The sequence below is a fragment of the Abrus precatorius genome, unplaced genomic scaffold (genome assembly GCF_003935025.1).
Source record: "Abrus precatorius isolate BTA unplaced genomic scaffold, Abrus_2018 Scaffold0, whole genome shotgun sequence".
Lineage (NCBI taxonomy): Eukaryota > Viridiplantae > Streptophyta > Magnoliopsida > Fabales > Fabaceae > Abrus > Abrus precatorius.
Window position 1 is genome coordinate 2537832 of NW_020874290.1, and position 16367 is coordinate 2554198.

Here is a 16367-nt window from a genome sequence, read left to right on the forward strand (position 1 = left end):
TCCTCATCTATTCAAAATTGGAGTAGATGGCATTTGGAGAAGATGTATTCCACAGAAAGAACAAGTTGATATCCTATGGCATTGCCACAATTCAGATTATGGAGGCCATCATGGTGGATCAAGAACAGCTGCCAAAGTATTACAAGCTGGATTTTTCTGGCCTACATTGTTCAGAGATGCAAAAATTTATGTAGAAAACTATGATAAATGCCAAAGAGTTGGTAACATTTCCAAAAGACATGAGATGCCTTTGAACAATATCTTGGAGGTGGAACTGTTTGATGTATGGGGAATAGACTTTATGGGACCCTTTCCAACTTCTTTTTCTCATGAATGCATACTTGTGGCAGTGGATTATGTGTCTAAATGGGTGGAAGCTATACCAACCAAAACAAACGAAGCCAAAGTGGTGATTTCCTTCATAAAGAAAAACATTTTTTCAAGATTTGGAGTGCCAAGAATTCTGATTAGTGATGGAGGATCACACTTCTGCAATAAATACCTTGATAATGTTCTGGATAGGTATGGAGTAAAACACAGAGTAGCAACTCCTTATCATCCTCAAACAAGCAGACAAGTAGAAATTTCAAACAGAGAAATCAAGAAGATCCTAGAGAAAGTAGTCAATAACTCAAGAAAAGATTGGTCAAGGAAGCTTGATGATACATTATGGGCATACAGAACTGCATTCAAAACACCAATTGGTATGTCACCATATCAATTAGGGTTTGGGAAATCATGTCATCTTCCTGTGGAACTTGAACATGGAGCATATTGGGCTACTAAATGGCTGAATTTTGATTCAACCAAGGCTGGAGAAAAGAGAGTGTTACAGCTACATGAACTAGAGGAATTCAGACAAATTGCATATGAAAATGCAAAACTGTATAAAGAAAGGACTAAAAGAATACATGACAGATTCATCCTGCAGAGAGAATTCAGACCAGGGCAGCTAGTTCTACTATTCAACTCTAGATTGAAGTTGTTTCCTGGAAAACTCAAGTCTAGATGGTCAAGACCTTTTATGGTAAAGAAAGTATCTCCCTTTGGTGCTGTGTTACTTGAAGATCAGAGAGAAGGGAGAAAGTTTAAAGTCAATGGCCAAAGACTGAAGATTTATAATGGAGGAGAATTCAATAGGAACACTTTTTGCATTAACTTGGTTTCTCAGCAGTGAGGAACATTTAACGTCAAGCTAGTGACGTTAAAAGAGCGCTTTGTGAAAGGCAACTCACATTTCTGAACCATTTTTACTCTATTTGCAAATTACTTAAACTTTTGTTAATTCTTTATTTTACTTTCTGCAATTTTCTGATTTTAGATTTTGTTTTATATGTGTTTTAGGAATAATATGTTGATTCAATGAAGGCTCATGCTGTGGATGCATAAATGAGATGATTGAAATTGAATGCATGAGGCAATTAAGTTTCTAAGGAGCTTTGAATAACAAAAGGAGTCACTATTTTGCAGAAAACTGATCACACAGAGCTTCAATTACAGGGTTCCATTATGGACAATCACTTTTGCTGATGAAAGTGATCACGCAAAGGAGCAAGGAACGACACCCTTCTCTGGAACAATCACTTTTGCTGATGAAAGTGAACACGCAGAACCCGTTGGAAGACACCCTTCTCTGGAACAATCACTTTTCCCAGTGAAAGTAACCATGCCCAGGCTTAAATAGAGGTAATGTGATGCGCGTAGTTACTTTTTCCAATAATAGTGATCACGCGCATGAGTAATGTGTAGTTACAAGTTAAGGTTGATGCGCGTTACCACTTTTTCTAGGAATAGTAATCACGCAGAAGGATACTACCTGCGCGTGATCACTTTTTCCAGAAAAAGTGAACACGCGCAGCTTATTTCAAATTACTCAATGCAAAGCCCTCTGGAACGTTCACTATTTCTAGTAATAGTGAACACGCGCATGCTATTTACCCTCAAAGTGTTCACTTTTGCTAGCAATAGTGAACACGCACACAGCATCATCTCTACAGCTTCCATTTTTTCTGAAAAAAAGTGGCCACGTGCAGTAAGCGTGTCCATTAAAATGCATAAAAGGAACCACGCAGAGCCATTTTCAGAATCTCAAATCTTCATTTCTTCATCTCATTTCTCAAAATTCTTGATCTTTCTGACCTTTTGCTGAACGAAATTTGTTTCTAAGCAATCAATTGAAGTTCATTTTGCACATTTCTCTAAATCTAGGTCAATATTCTACTTCTCTGATTTAGAGATTATGGTTCTTCATTTTGCAGAATTGTGGAAAACACTGAGTAATGGAAAAATAGAAATTTTCTTGTTAATAACTAATCTGAATATGCAATTACAAGGCAATGTAGAGTAATTCTCACTTTAATTGATAGATTTTTAGATGGAAAAAGACCTACATTGACAGATTGCATGAGTTAACCTTAGGACTTAAAGTGAAAAATAGTTAGGAAGAAATTTCTGCATAAATGTAACTCTTGAACTCTAGCATTTTGCATTCAAAATCATGAATATTTGAGTTTAAATGCTTCAAGGAACCATATTTTGCATTGTTATGATATTCTTAAATTCTGCATTATTCATATTCTGCTATTCTGAAATTGAAAATGTCCTGCATTGCATTGCATTCATGTCTTTCAATGTATTGAAATATTCTTTTTATGCAGGAAATTTAAAAAAAAAAAATGGTAAGGACATCAGACAACACTCCAGTTGGCTCTTCTAGAGGTACTCCTAGAACAAAGAGAGGAAGATTAGCAGGAGCCTCTTCATCAAGGCCAAATCCTCAACATGATCCAAGGTTCAGGAGCATAGCTCATGAGAATTATTTCAAAGCTAATATCTTGAGAAGAAAGATTGTTCAAGATAGAGCAATTGAGATAGCTGAAGACCATTATCCAGAATACAAGGAGGAAATTCAGAAAAGAGAATGGGAATCATTCTGCATGATAGCTGGCATTGGCTGGAGAGACATTACACAGGAATTTTATGCCAATGCCATGAGATTCAAGGGAGATCAGCTGCCTAAATACCATTCAATGGTCAAGGGGACAACAGTTGATTTTTCTGCACTAACATCAATAGAGTCCTCAACATTAAGACTCAAAAGCAACCTGGGCAGCAAGACTTTAAAGCATTTTGGACATCCTTAAGAGGAAAAGAGATTCTTTAGCTTTCCCTTCGTTAATAACTGTTCTTTGTGAGGATGCAGGTATTGAAATTGGAGATTATCAAATCAAAATTGGAGCTGCACCTCCAATTACAGTAGCTATGGTGAAGGAGATTTATGCTACTGTCTCTTGCACATCAGCAGCACCAATTCCCTCCCAGTATAAAAGACAGAATCCAACCACAATGAAGGACAAGATAGCCTTCATGGCTGAAAGACAAAACTCCTTAGCTGAGAGGCAGAATGAGTTGCACAGCAGTCTGAAGGCTGGCATCATGCTTCTGGAAGGTGTTCTCATGAACATTGGTCAAAAGATGGGCATGACCAAAGAAGACTTGTACCACACTCCAGATCAAGCAGAGAATGCCCAATGCCTGAGGTCAACTGTCTTCAAAGACCTCCCCATTTACAGAACTCATTTTCCTCCACCAGCAGCTGCTGCAGAAGAGGAAGAAGATGATGAAGAAGAGGATGATTTGGAATATGAGGATGAGGATGAAGATGAAGAGTAGATTAGGAATTTAAATTTCTGTCATTAGTTTAATTTTTGTAAAAAGATTGTAATTAGAATTTCAGACTTTTGAGAGTTATAATTACATTTTAGTTTTATTTTGGTTATGAACAATTCTGTTTTAAATATCTACTAGCTTTGAATTTTATTGAATTTTTATCTGATAATTGATGAACAACTTGTGATGTTTTTGTGCAGACCATGCTCTTAAACTCTGAACAAGGAGCGCATGGAATGATTGAAATATGAACAGCTACCATGAAAGGGGGGTTTAATTCTGTACCTCTATTTTCATGTGTACAGCTTTCATTTTGCATAAAATATTCATAAGTTAGAAAAATATTAAACTGCATTAGATTTTGTTTTCTTGATAAATAAACCTAATTTTCACCTGATTGAAATTCTGATTGTTGAATTACATAAGTTATTTTTCCCATTCTTAACATGATTGTCATACTTGTATTTTTAAAAAATAAAGCAGTCTTGCCATTTTATTCATGCAAATTCTTGAAGTAAATAGTGAACTGAATTGATGAATATTATCCATTTTCTTCCTTGGTAAGACTTGAGCCTTTTCATTCATTGATGTGTGACTGATCTCAAATTCTGATTCACTCTCTAGAACTTGCTTTGTTTCTTAACTAAATATGCTATTTTACACTAATCACATAAAGGATAAAGGCCATTATTCAGATTTACCGAGTGAACCAAATAGACTGTCTTTCATTCTTGAATGTCCTAGTTAGCCCCTTTGAGCTGATAGCCTTTCTTTGATTAACCTCACTACAAGCTTTTCTAGAAAAACCATTTTACCTATTCAAATAGAAAAGAGGCAAATTGAGCTGAATCAAAGATAAGTTTTAAAACTAAGTTTGGGGTAACATCATGTTTCTAGTGCATTACTTGAGGACAAGCAATGTTCTAAGTTTGGGGTAGAAAAGGATTGAGAAAAGGATTGAAATGAATTAAGAAAGTTAGAAAAAGTCATGCAAAGAAAATATGAAAAAGAAGTAAAAAGCTGCAAGTAAAAATAGAAAAATGAAAAAGAAATAAAAAGAAATCAGCAAATCAAAAAGGAAAAGGAAATTGGTAGATAATTCTGCAAAAATTTAAACTGTGATTGAAAGTTGATTAAGAATAGAAACAGTTGATGCAGCCCTTACTAAGTTTAAAAGCTTATCTATTCAATTTGCATCTTTTTTTGTTTGAAATTAGCTGCATTGATATCCTGAATTCATTGAAATCATACCTGTCCTTGAGCCTTAATATTACCTAAAAGTCCTCTTGATATGTGATTAATTTTAAATTTGCAAAGGAGGTAGAGAATATAGGTAAGCTTATGGCAGAGTTTGATGAATTTGGTGATGCTGAGAGCAAACACAAGCTTAAACACTGATTGAGTTAGAGAAACACTTTCTGAGAGCTGTGATAATGTTTCTCAACTCTGTTTGCATGTAGCTTTAATGATTTGCTTGATTGAAATGAATGAGATTGTGCAGCAAACAGATAAGTCAAGTGTGACTATCATGATGAAGAATTGATGAATGACTTAGTGAGAAAACAATTAGAATGCATTGAAGTAAAATGGATTTTTAATCTGAATTTTTCTGAAAAATGTAAAAAAGTTTTTGGATTCCAATTAATAAGAATTTACACCTTTGGTATGTTCTAATTTGCTTGAGGACAAGCAAAAATTTAAGTTTGGGGTAGTGATGAATCCATATTTTACTAGTATTTTACAATAGTTTTTAGTGCAATTAATAAAGAAAACATGCAAGAAATAGTAGAAAACCCTTAAAAAAATAATAAAATGTTGCATGTCACTTTTAAACATAGTTATTTTAAAATTCATTGATTTTCTATGTAAAAAGTGACATTTCAAGTATGCTTTTGTAGGGAATTCTGAGCTAAGTTCATGAGGATTGGATGATCAAAGGAAAAATAGAAGAAAAGTAGCAAAAATTGGAGGAAATAAGTTGATAATTGAAGAACAGCCTCTGAGTGATCACTTTCGCTGGTGAAAGTGATCACTCCAGAACCATAAAATGAAAAAGAGCTTCTGCGTAATCACTTTTGCTGGCAAAAGTGATCATTCCAGAGAGGTTGATATGAGAAGAGCTTCTGCGTAATCACTTTTTCTGGAAAAAGTGAGCGTTCCAGAGAGTCCTCCAAGAAGAGTAGCTGCGCGTGTTCACTATTATCCACAAAAGTGAACACGCACAAGAAGGTAGCTTCTGCGTGTTCACTATTTCAAACAGAAGTGAACACGCGCATGACATCAGTAAGGGAAGCTTCTACGTGGCTATTATTTTCAACAAAAGTAAACACTTTGAAGTGCGCGTGGCTACTATCACCAGCAAAAGTGAACACGCACAAGTGGAAATAAAGAATTAGCCTCTGCGTGATTACTATTGCTGGAAAAAGTGATCACGCCAGTAGAACAGAAATTCTATAAAAGGCAGTTAGCTCAGGAATTTAGTAGTTTTTTGTTCATTTTTCATTTTCCATTTGTTTTTGTTGTTGAGAGAGTCAGAGAGGGAGATTGAGGACGAACACCAAGCTTCATTTCTTGAGGGATCAGATTGGAGATTAGCTTGAAGATGTTTCTTCTTTGTTCATTCTCTTCTCCTCTTCTCTTCTCTTCTCTTTTTGTAATGTTTGCTTAAACTCTTTGTGGTTAGGAATTGTGAATATGAAATGGAAATGTTGAATTGATTTTGGATCTGAACTTTGAGTTTTGGATTGGATTAAGTGATTGATTCTGCTGTTAAAGTAGTGATTGAATGGAAATTTGATCAACTAATCATAGAGAAACTCTTATCAATGGGAATTGAACTTGTTTCTCATATCTGAATTAATTGCCAAGGTTATTGGTTTCTTAGGGATAAGATATCTTAATCTTGCAATCTTTTGGTTTCTCAAACTTAATGCAGCATTTGATTGGATTAGATCTAAGGGATTGGAGTGATTTGATTAGATGCTAGATTCATTGAGGCAAGGGATTGTCCTTTGATTAATACAACGTGAAACTGATTGTCATTCCATCTAAATACTTGAAAGTTCAGAACTTTATTGATTCAATGTTGAAGTTTTGGTGAAACAATTTCCGAACTACTCTTTCTACATCTGTTTACTATATACTTTTGTGCTAACTGTTCTGTTTTACTTTCTAATTTCGTTTTTGATACATTCATACCAAATCCATCTGAAATTTGTAAAGCTCAACTAATTGTGATCTTGTGAAGTGGTAATTGAGAACTTTATTCCCTAAGGACGATACTTGGAACTCAATTTGATTCTAAGATTTTTTATAACTTGCTACAACAACACTAGTATACTTGCTAGTCAGTTTACTTTCAGTGCAACAGCAGTTGTAAAAGTAACAGTAGTTACTATCAAAGTTCATAGTGACAACTCCAGAGAGTCCAAAATGTCCCAGTGCTGCGCGTGGTTACTATCAAAGTTGATAGTAGACACTACAGAAAGGCAAAACCCAACTGATGCTGCATGTGTTTATTATGAAAGAATGAAAGTAATTACTTTGGAGGGCGCCAACTTTAGTATAAATAGATTTTTGCCAAATTAGGGTGGAGAGCTCTTACACTTTTCATACCTTTTTCTTCTTTACTAAATTTAGAACATTTTTTCAGAGCTTAGGGCAACCTTGGGTGACAGCCAAGGGTCCAACCTAGGGTTTGGTTTCTCATATCTCTTGCTTTTACATTAATGTCAATGAGTTTTCTGCATTTCCCAACTGTGTTTCTGACCCCCATTTCCATGGAGGGCTAATTTTGTGTAATCCTTAGTGATTTCACATGGATTCTTGAGTTCCTTGATTTTAATGATAACATAATTTCTTTCTTCTCATAAATTACTTCTTTTTTGTCTCTTAAATTGAATTAATGGTGAATGAGGGGGATATTGCTTAATTAACCCTAATTCATTTTAACGAGATTCTAAAGTAGGGATTGCTTAATCCTAGGTTTAATTCTAAGGTTGCGTAACTTTGGGATGAGGGATTAGAGCCTAGCAAATTGTGTAATTTTGTTAGGACTATAAGGTTGATTTTTGATTGTTAAATTAACCTAATTCATGAGAGAGAGGATGAATGTTAAATCTTGAGTGGAATGAGGATAGAATCTTTGTGGATGAACTAAGGATTGTTGTTTTCTATTGTTTGCTTATTGCTCTTTATATTAATTTAAAACCGCAAAACCCCCCATTTTAATTGCTTGTTCAATTAGTGCCTTCAACATGTTTAGTGAAGATTAATAGCCAATGTTCACGGGAGACAATTTAGGGTAACCCTAGTACTACAATAATTTGTTTAAATTTGATGAGGATTTGCGACAAATCTTGTAAACACAACATGAGAAAGTTCGTTCATCACTTGGTTGAGAAGATAATTGAAGTATTTATGGATGATTTTTCTGTGTTTGGAAATTCATTTCATGACTGCCTATTTAATCTGTCCACTGTTTTGCAAAGATGCCAAGACACCAACTTGGTGTTGAATTGGGAAAAATGTCACTTTATGGTACAAGAAGGAATAGTGCTTGGCCATAAGATTTCAGTTAGAGGGATGGAGGTGGATCAAGCAAAAATTGAAGTGATTAGTAAACTTCCCCCACTTATGAATGTAAAAGGGATTAAAAGCTTTTTAGACCATGCAGGATTTTATAGGAGGTTCATTAAAGATTTTTCTAAAATTGCGAAACCTCTTAGTGACTTGCTAGTTAAGGATGCAGCATTTGTATTTGATGAATCATGCCTACATGCTTTTTCCATTTTAAAAGAGAAGTTGATTTCTGCTCGAATACTTGTTAAACCTAACTAGACTTTACCATTTGAAATTATGTGTGATGCAAGTGACAATGCAGTGGGTGCTGTATTAAGACAAAGAAAAGATAAAAGACTTTATGTGATTTACTATGCTAGTAGAGTCCTAAATTCTGCACAGATTAATTACACAACCACTGAAAAAGAGTTGCTTGCTATAGTGTTTGCTATTGATAAATTCAGATCTTATTTGGTAGGATCCAAAGTTGTGGTATATACTGACCATGCTGCCTTGAAATATTTGCTTTCTAAACAGGATGCCAAACCAAGATTGCTCAGATGGATCCTGCTACTTTAAGAATTTGAATTGGAAATTAAAGACAAAAAGGAAAAATATAATGGTGTTGCAGATCATCTATCTCGAATACCCTTGGAAGCATTGCAATCAGATTGCAATAACATTAATGAGGAATTTCCTGATGAAAAGCTGTTGGTTGTGGAAGACCTACCTTGGTTTGTTGATATAGCAAACTTTAAGGCTACTCAGCATATCCCAAGGAGAATGAGTTGGCAACAGAGAAAGAAGTTTCTTCATGACAGCAAGTTCTATATTTTGGAAGATCCTCATCTATTCAAAATTGGAGTAGATGGTATATTGAGAAGATGCATTCCACAAAAAGAGCAAATCGATATCCTATGGCACTGCCACAATTCAGATTATAGAGGCCATCATAGAGGATCTAGGACAGCTGCCAAAGTTCTACAAGCTGGTTTTTTCTAGCCTACATTGTTCAAAGATACAAAAGTCTATGTAGAGAATTGTGACAAATGCCAGAGAGTGGGCAACATTTCTAAAAGACATGAAATGCCTTTGAACAACATCTTGGAGGTGAAACTGTTTGATGTGTGGGGAATAGACTTTATGGGACCTTTTCCAACCTCTTTTGCTCATGAATATATATTGGTGGTAGTGGACTATGTATCTAAATGGGTGGAAGTTATACCAACCAAAACAAATGAAGCTAAAGTGGTGATTTCATTCATAAAGAAGAATATTTTTGCAAGATTTAGAGTACCAAGATTTCTGATAAGCGATGAAGGATCACACTTCTACAACAAATACCTTGAATCTGTTCTGAAAAAGTATGGAGTAAAACACAGAATAGCAACACCATACCATCCTCAAACAAGTGGACAAGTTGAAATCTCCAACAGAGAAATCAAGAAAATTTGGGAGAAAGTGGTGAATAATTCAAGAAAAGATTGGTCAAGGAAGCTGGATGACACAATTTGGGCATATAGGACAGCATTCAAAAAACCAATTGGTATGTCACCATATCAATTAGTTTTTGGAAAGGCTTGTCATCTCCCTGTGGAACTTGAACATAAAGCATACTAGGCTACTAAATGGTTAAATTTTGATTCAACCAATGCTGGAGAAAAGAGAGTGTTGCAACTACATGAGCTGGAAGAGTTCAGACAGTTTGCATATGAAAATGCAAAGTTGTATAAGGAGAGGACTAAAAGAATACATGATAAACTCATTTTGCAAAGAGAATTCAGACCAGGGCAGCTAGTTCTGCTATTCAATTCAAGATTGAAGTTATTTCCTGGAAAGCTCAAGTCAAGATGGTCAGGACCCTTTATGGTGAAGGAAGTTTCTCCCTTTGGTGCTGTATTACTTGAAGATAAGAAAAAAGGGAGATAATTTAAAGTAAATGGCCAAAGGTTAAAGATATACCATGGAGAAGAAGTAACCAGGAATAATTTTTGCATTAACTTGGTTCCTCAGCAGTGAGGAATATTTAACGTCATGCTAGTGACGTTAAAAGAGCGCTTTGTGAGAGGCAACTCACATTTCTGAACCATTTTACTCTATTTGCATTATATTTGAATTTTTGTTATTCATTTTCTGCAATTTCACTTTCTGTGATGCTGTTTCATCTATATTTTGGAAATAATTTGTTGAATGAATTGAGGTGTCATGTTGTGAGTGTGTAGTGAAAGGATTAGAGTTAAATAAGTGAGGTATTTGAGTTCCTGAAGAATTTTGATTGGTGAAAGGAGTTACTATTTTTCAGGAAAGGAGTCATACAGAAGCTGCAATTTAATGTTCCACATTGGAATAATCACTTTTCCTGATAAAAATGATCACGCAGAGGCACGAAGGATAACACACCCCTCTGGAACAATCACTTTTACTAACAAAAGTGATCACGCAGATGTCTAAGGGAGACACCTCTCTCTGGAACAACCACTTTTCTTAAGAAAAGTGGCCACGCGCAGGTAAGTATAAGATATTAGTTTGCGCGTTGCTCCTATTCTTGAAAATAGCAATCACGCTCAGAGAGTCAGCTGCACGTTATCACTTTTTCCAGAAAATAGTGATAACACACAGTTCATTCCAAAAATTTGAAAAATACATAGCTCTCTGGAATGCTTACTTTCACCAACAAAAGTAACCACACATAAGAAGTAAGCTTGCGCGTTATCACTTTTCCTAGAAATAGTGATAACGCGTATTTCATTCATAAAAATTAAACTCTCTGGAATGTTCACTTTCACCAGAAATAGTGAACACACTCACAACATTAACTCTTGCAATATTCACTTCTTCTTTTAAAAGGGGTCACGTGCATCAGCGTGACTATATATTCTAAAAAGAGTGAAGACGTTGGCACACTTTCAAAACCTAAAATCGCATTTCTCTCATCATTCTTCTGAGATTCTTATCTTTTGTGAGTTGTTTGTTAAAGCAATCTGTTCTCTATAGCACATTTGCATTTACATTGCAGCAACTCTATTCCAGGTAAGTTCCTCTTCATTCCTGTAGCAGAAATTAGGGTTCTTCATTGTTGAAAATTATGGGAAAAATTCTGAAAAGGGAAATTGAGAAATTTTTTGATATTCATTGTTTTGAACATGGAATTAAAGGATAATGTAGCTCTGTTCTTACTTCATTTGACAATTTCTTTAGAAGAATCATAGCTACATTGTAATATTTGAGTGAGTTGACTTAAAGGACCTTATTGAAAAATGTTTAAATTGGAACTTTTGAATGTGTTTGTCTATATTAATTTGATGTTAGATATTAAGACTAAATGCTTAAAATTTTCCATGAAAAATCTTTTTGCATTATTCTGGTGAAAAATCTTTTTGTTAAGAATGAATGAACTGAAGAACTTTGTTAAAAATTTTATTGAACTTTTAGATGTATTTCTTTGCATTATTCTATGATAGAACTGAAAGTTAGGGAGCAGTCAATATACATTCTGGATTTGCCATTGGGCATAAAAGTTATAATCTCTCTGATTTTGATTGCTAATGTTGTGCATTTGCATTTTGCAATTCATTATGAGTATGAATAATGACATTTTTCATTAAAGTAGATTGTACTCTAACTTGTTTAAAATTGATTTCTTAGCAGATATCTGAGAAATGGCAAGAACATCTGACAACACTCTAGTTGGATCTTCAAGGGGAACTCCAAGAACAAAGAGGGGAAGAATAGCAGGAGCTTCTTCCTCAAGGCCAATTCCTCAACATGACCCAAGATTCAGAAGCATAGCTCATGAAAACTACTTCAGAGCTAATATCCTAAGGAGGAAAATAGTCCAGGACAGAGCTTTCAAAATTGTTAAAGACCATTACCCAGAATACAAGTAAGAAATTCAGAAAAAAGAGTGGGAATCCTTCTGCTCAATGGCTGGAATAGGCTAGAGGGAAATTACACAAGAATTCTATGCCAATGCCATAAGATTCAAGGGAGATCAGATACCAAAATACCACACCATGGTCAAGGGAATGAGGGTAGATTTCTCTGCTAACAACATCAATAGGGTCCTCAACATCAACACTCAAAAACAACCTGGACAGCAAGAATTCAGTGCTTTCAGGGATTTTCAAGACAAGGACTATGCTGAAATCTTGCAAATGATTGAAAGACCAGGGACTACTTGGGAGCTGAACACAACAGAGAAACCCAAGTGCATCAACACCAAGAACCTCCTACCATTTTCCAAAGTGTGCAGTGTCTTCATCTTAAGTTCATTCATGCCAGTTAAGCACAGCTCCACTTTAGTAGTAAAAAGGGCTAAACTTTTATTTGCTATAGTGAATGACATGTACATTAATGTAGGGGAAGTTATTAGTGGATGTATCTTAGACATCCTGAAAAGAAAAGGAGACTTTTTACCTTTTCCTTCATTAATAATTGTGTTGTGTGATTGAATTTGGTGATTACCAGGAAAGGGTCAGAGCTGCACCCCCAATTTCAGTAGCAATGGTGAAGGAAATTTATGCTACTACATCATGTACATTAGCAACTCCTATACCCTCCCAGTTCAAGAAAGAAAACCCAACAACAATGAAAGAAAAGATAGCATTTCTTGTTGAAAGACAGAACTCATTGGCTAAGAGGCAAAATGAGTTGCACAACAATGTGAAATCTGGAATAATGTTGCTGGAGTGTGTCTTGATGAATATTGGTCAGAAGATGGGAATGACCAAAGATGAACTGTACCACACACCAGATTTAGCAGAGAATGCTCAGTGTCTTCGATCTTCAATTTTCAAAGATCTTCCTATTTATAGGACCCACTTCCCTCCACCAGCAGAAGCTGCAGAAGAAGAAGAAGATGAAGAGGAGGATGATTTGGAGGAAGAGGCCTCAGAAGAGGAAGATGCAGAAGAGTAGCTTAGGATTTAAATTTCTGTCATTTAGTCGATTTGTGTAGACAGTTGTAATTAAATTTTTAGACTTTTGGAGTTGTAATTTCATTTTGGTTTCATTTTGGTTATAAACAATTATGCTTTAAATATCTACTAGTTTTGAGTTTAATTGACTTTTGCTTGATAATTGATGAATAATTATGATGTTTTATGCAAACCATGCTCTCAAAAAAATCTTGAACAAGGAGCACATGGAATTCTGAAACATGCACAACTACCATGAAAAAGGGGTTGAATTCCGTCCCTCTATTTTCCTGTGTTTAGCTTGAATTCTACATAAAATTTCACAAATTTGAAAAATATTAGATTAGATTTTGGTTTTCATGAGAAATAAATCTGATTTCCACTTGATTGAAATTCTAACTATTGAATTACATAAGTTGTTTTTTCCATTCTTAACATAATTTTCATACTTGTATTTTTCAAAATAAGGAAGTCTTGCCATTTTATTCGTGCAAATTCTTGAATTAAATTGTGAACTGAATTGATGAATATTATCACTTTACTTCCTTGGTGAGACTTGAACCTTTATATTTTTGATGTGTGACTAATCTCAAATTCTGATTCACTCTCTAGAACTTGCTTTGTTTCTCAACTAAATATGTTGTTTTACACTAATCACGTAAAGGATGGAGGCCACTATTCAGATTCACCTAGTGAGCCAAATAAACCTCCTTCCATTCTTGTATATCCTAGTTAACCCCCTTTTGAGCTGATAGCCTTTCTTTGATCAACCTCAATACAAGCTTCCCTGGAAAAATCATTTCACCTATTCAAATGGAAAAGAGGCAAATTGAGTTTAGTCAAAGATAAGTTTCAAAACTAAGTTTGGGGTAGTATCATGTTTCTAGTGCATTACTTGAGGACAAGCAATGTTCTAAGTTTGGGGTGGAGGATGAAAAGAAAATAACAAAGTAAGAAAATTCATATAGAGAAAATGAAAGAAAATATGAAAAAGAAACAAAAAGCTGCAAATAGAAAAACAAAAAAGGAATAAAAAGAAAATAGCAAATCAAAAAAGGAAAGAAAAATTGGTGAATCATTCTGCAGAATTAAAAGTTGTATTTTGATTTGATTGTGTTTGATTCAGAAAAGAAATAGATGATGCAGTCCTATGCTAAGTTTAGAGCTTATCTACTCAAATGGCACCTTTTCTGTTTGGAATCAGCTGCATTGTCGTCTTTAATTCATTGAAATCATACTTGTCCTTAAGCCTCAATATTACCTGAAAAAGTCCTCTTAATATGTGATTAATTGTAAATTTGCAAAGGAGGTAGAGAATATAAGCAAGTTTATGGCAGAGTTTGATGAATTTGGTGATGCCGAGAGCAAACACAAACTTAAACACTAATTGAGTTAGAAAAACACTTTCTGAGAGCTGTGATAATATTTCTCAACTCTGTTTTGCATGTAATTTTGATGATTTGTTTGACTAAAATGTATGAGATTTTGCAGCAAAAAGATGTTTCAAGTGTGACTGTCATGATGAAGAATTGGTGAATGACTTAGTGAGAAAATAATTAGAATGGATTAAAATGGAATGACTTTTGAAAATATAAATTACTCTGATTTGTAAAAAGTTTTCATTATGGATTTTTGAATGAATTCATGCCCTTGATATATTCTGATTTGCTTGAGGACAAGCAAAAATTCAAGTTTGGGGTGGTGATAAATCCATATTTTACTAGTATTTTACCATAGTTTAAATACCTCTGATAAAGAAAACATGTTAAAAAAAAGCAGAAAAACTTATAAAAATAATAGAATGATTAAAGTTTTCTCTAAACACAATTGTTTTAGAATTTATGAATTTTTTGTATAAAGATTAATGATTCAATCATATTTTTGTAGGAAATTCTGAGCTAAGTTCATGAGATTGGAAGATCAAAGGAAAGATAGAAGAAAAGGAGCAAAACTGGAATGAAGGAACAAGGTTAATGAAGCAAGAGCTGGGCATGATCACTAGTGCTGATGAAAGTGATCTTCTAGAGCTTGAACGTGAAGGCAAACCTACACGTGATCACTTTTGCTGATGAAAGTGATCGTTCTAGAGAAGCTTTAATTATAGGAAAACTTGCGTAATCACTTTTCCTAGCAAAAGTGAGCGTTCCAGAGAAGCTCCAGCATAGCAAGGGCGCGCGTGATCACTTTTACTAGCAAAAGTGATTGTTCTAGAGAAGCCTTTAGGAAAGCAAGTTGTGCGTTATCACTTTTGTTCACAAAAGTGAACATTCCAGAGAGACCTCTAACACTGCAAAGTTGTGTGTCTCCTTTTATCAATAAAAATGAACACGTGCAGATCTTAACCTCTGCGTGACTACTTTTATGAAGAATAGTGATCACGCCAAAAATGTAAGAATTCTATAAATATGAATTACCTCAAATATCTTAGGATCTTTTGTTCATTTTCACTTTCCACTTGTTTTCTAGTGTTAAGAGGGTCTGAGAGAGAGATTGGGGACGAACACCAAGCTTCAAATCTTGAGGAATCAGATTGAAGATTGGCTTGAAGATGCTTTTTTGTTCATCTTCTTCTTCTCTTTCTTTCTCTTCTCATTTTGTAATGGTTGCTTAAACTCTTTGTAGTTAGGGATTGTGAATCTAAAATGGAAGTGTTGAATTGATTTTGGATCTAAACTTTGAGTATTGGATTAGATTGAGTAATTGATTCTGTTATTCACATAGTGATTGAATGGAAATTAACTAATTACAAAGGAACTCTTATCAATGTGTTACTTTTACAATTGCTCTTGCACTGAAAGTAAACTGACTAGCAAGTGTACTAGTGTTGTTGTAGCAAGTTATAAAAAATCTTAGAATCAAATTGAGTTCCAAGTATCATCCTCAGGGAATAAAGTTCTCAATTACCACTTCACAAGATCACAATTAGTTGAGCTTTACAAATTTCAGATGAATTTGGTATGAATGTATCAAAAACGAAATTAGAAAGTAAAACAGAACAGTTAGCACAAAAGTATATAGTAAACAGATGTAGAAAGAGTAGCTAGGAAATTGTTTCACCAAAACTTCAACATTGAATCAATAAAGTTCTGAACTTTCAAGCATTTAGATGGAATGACAATCAGTTTCACGTTATATTAATCAAAGGACAACCCCTTGTCTCAATGAATCTAGCATCTAATCAAATCACTCTAATCCCTTAGATCTAATCCAATCAAATGTTGC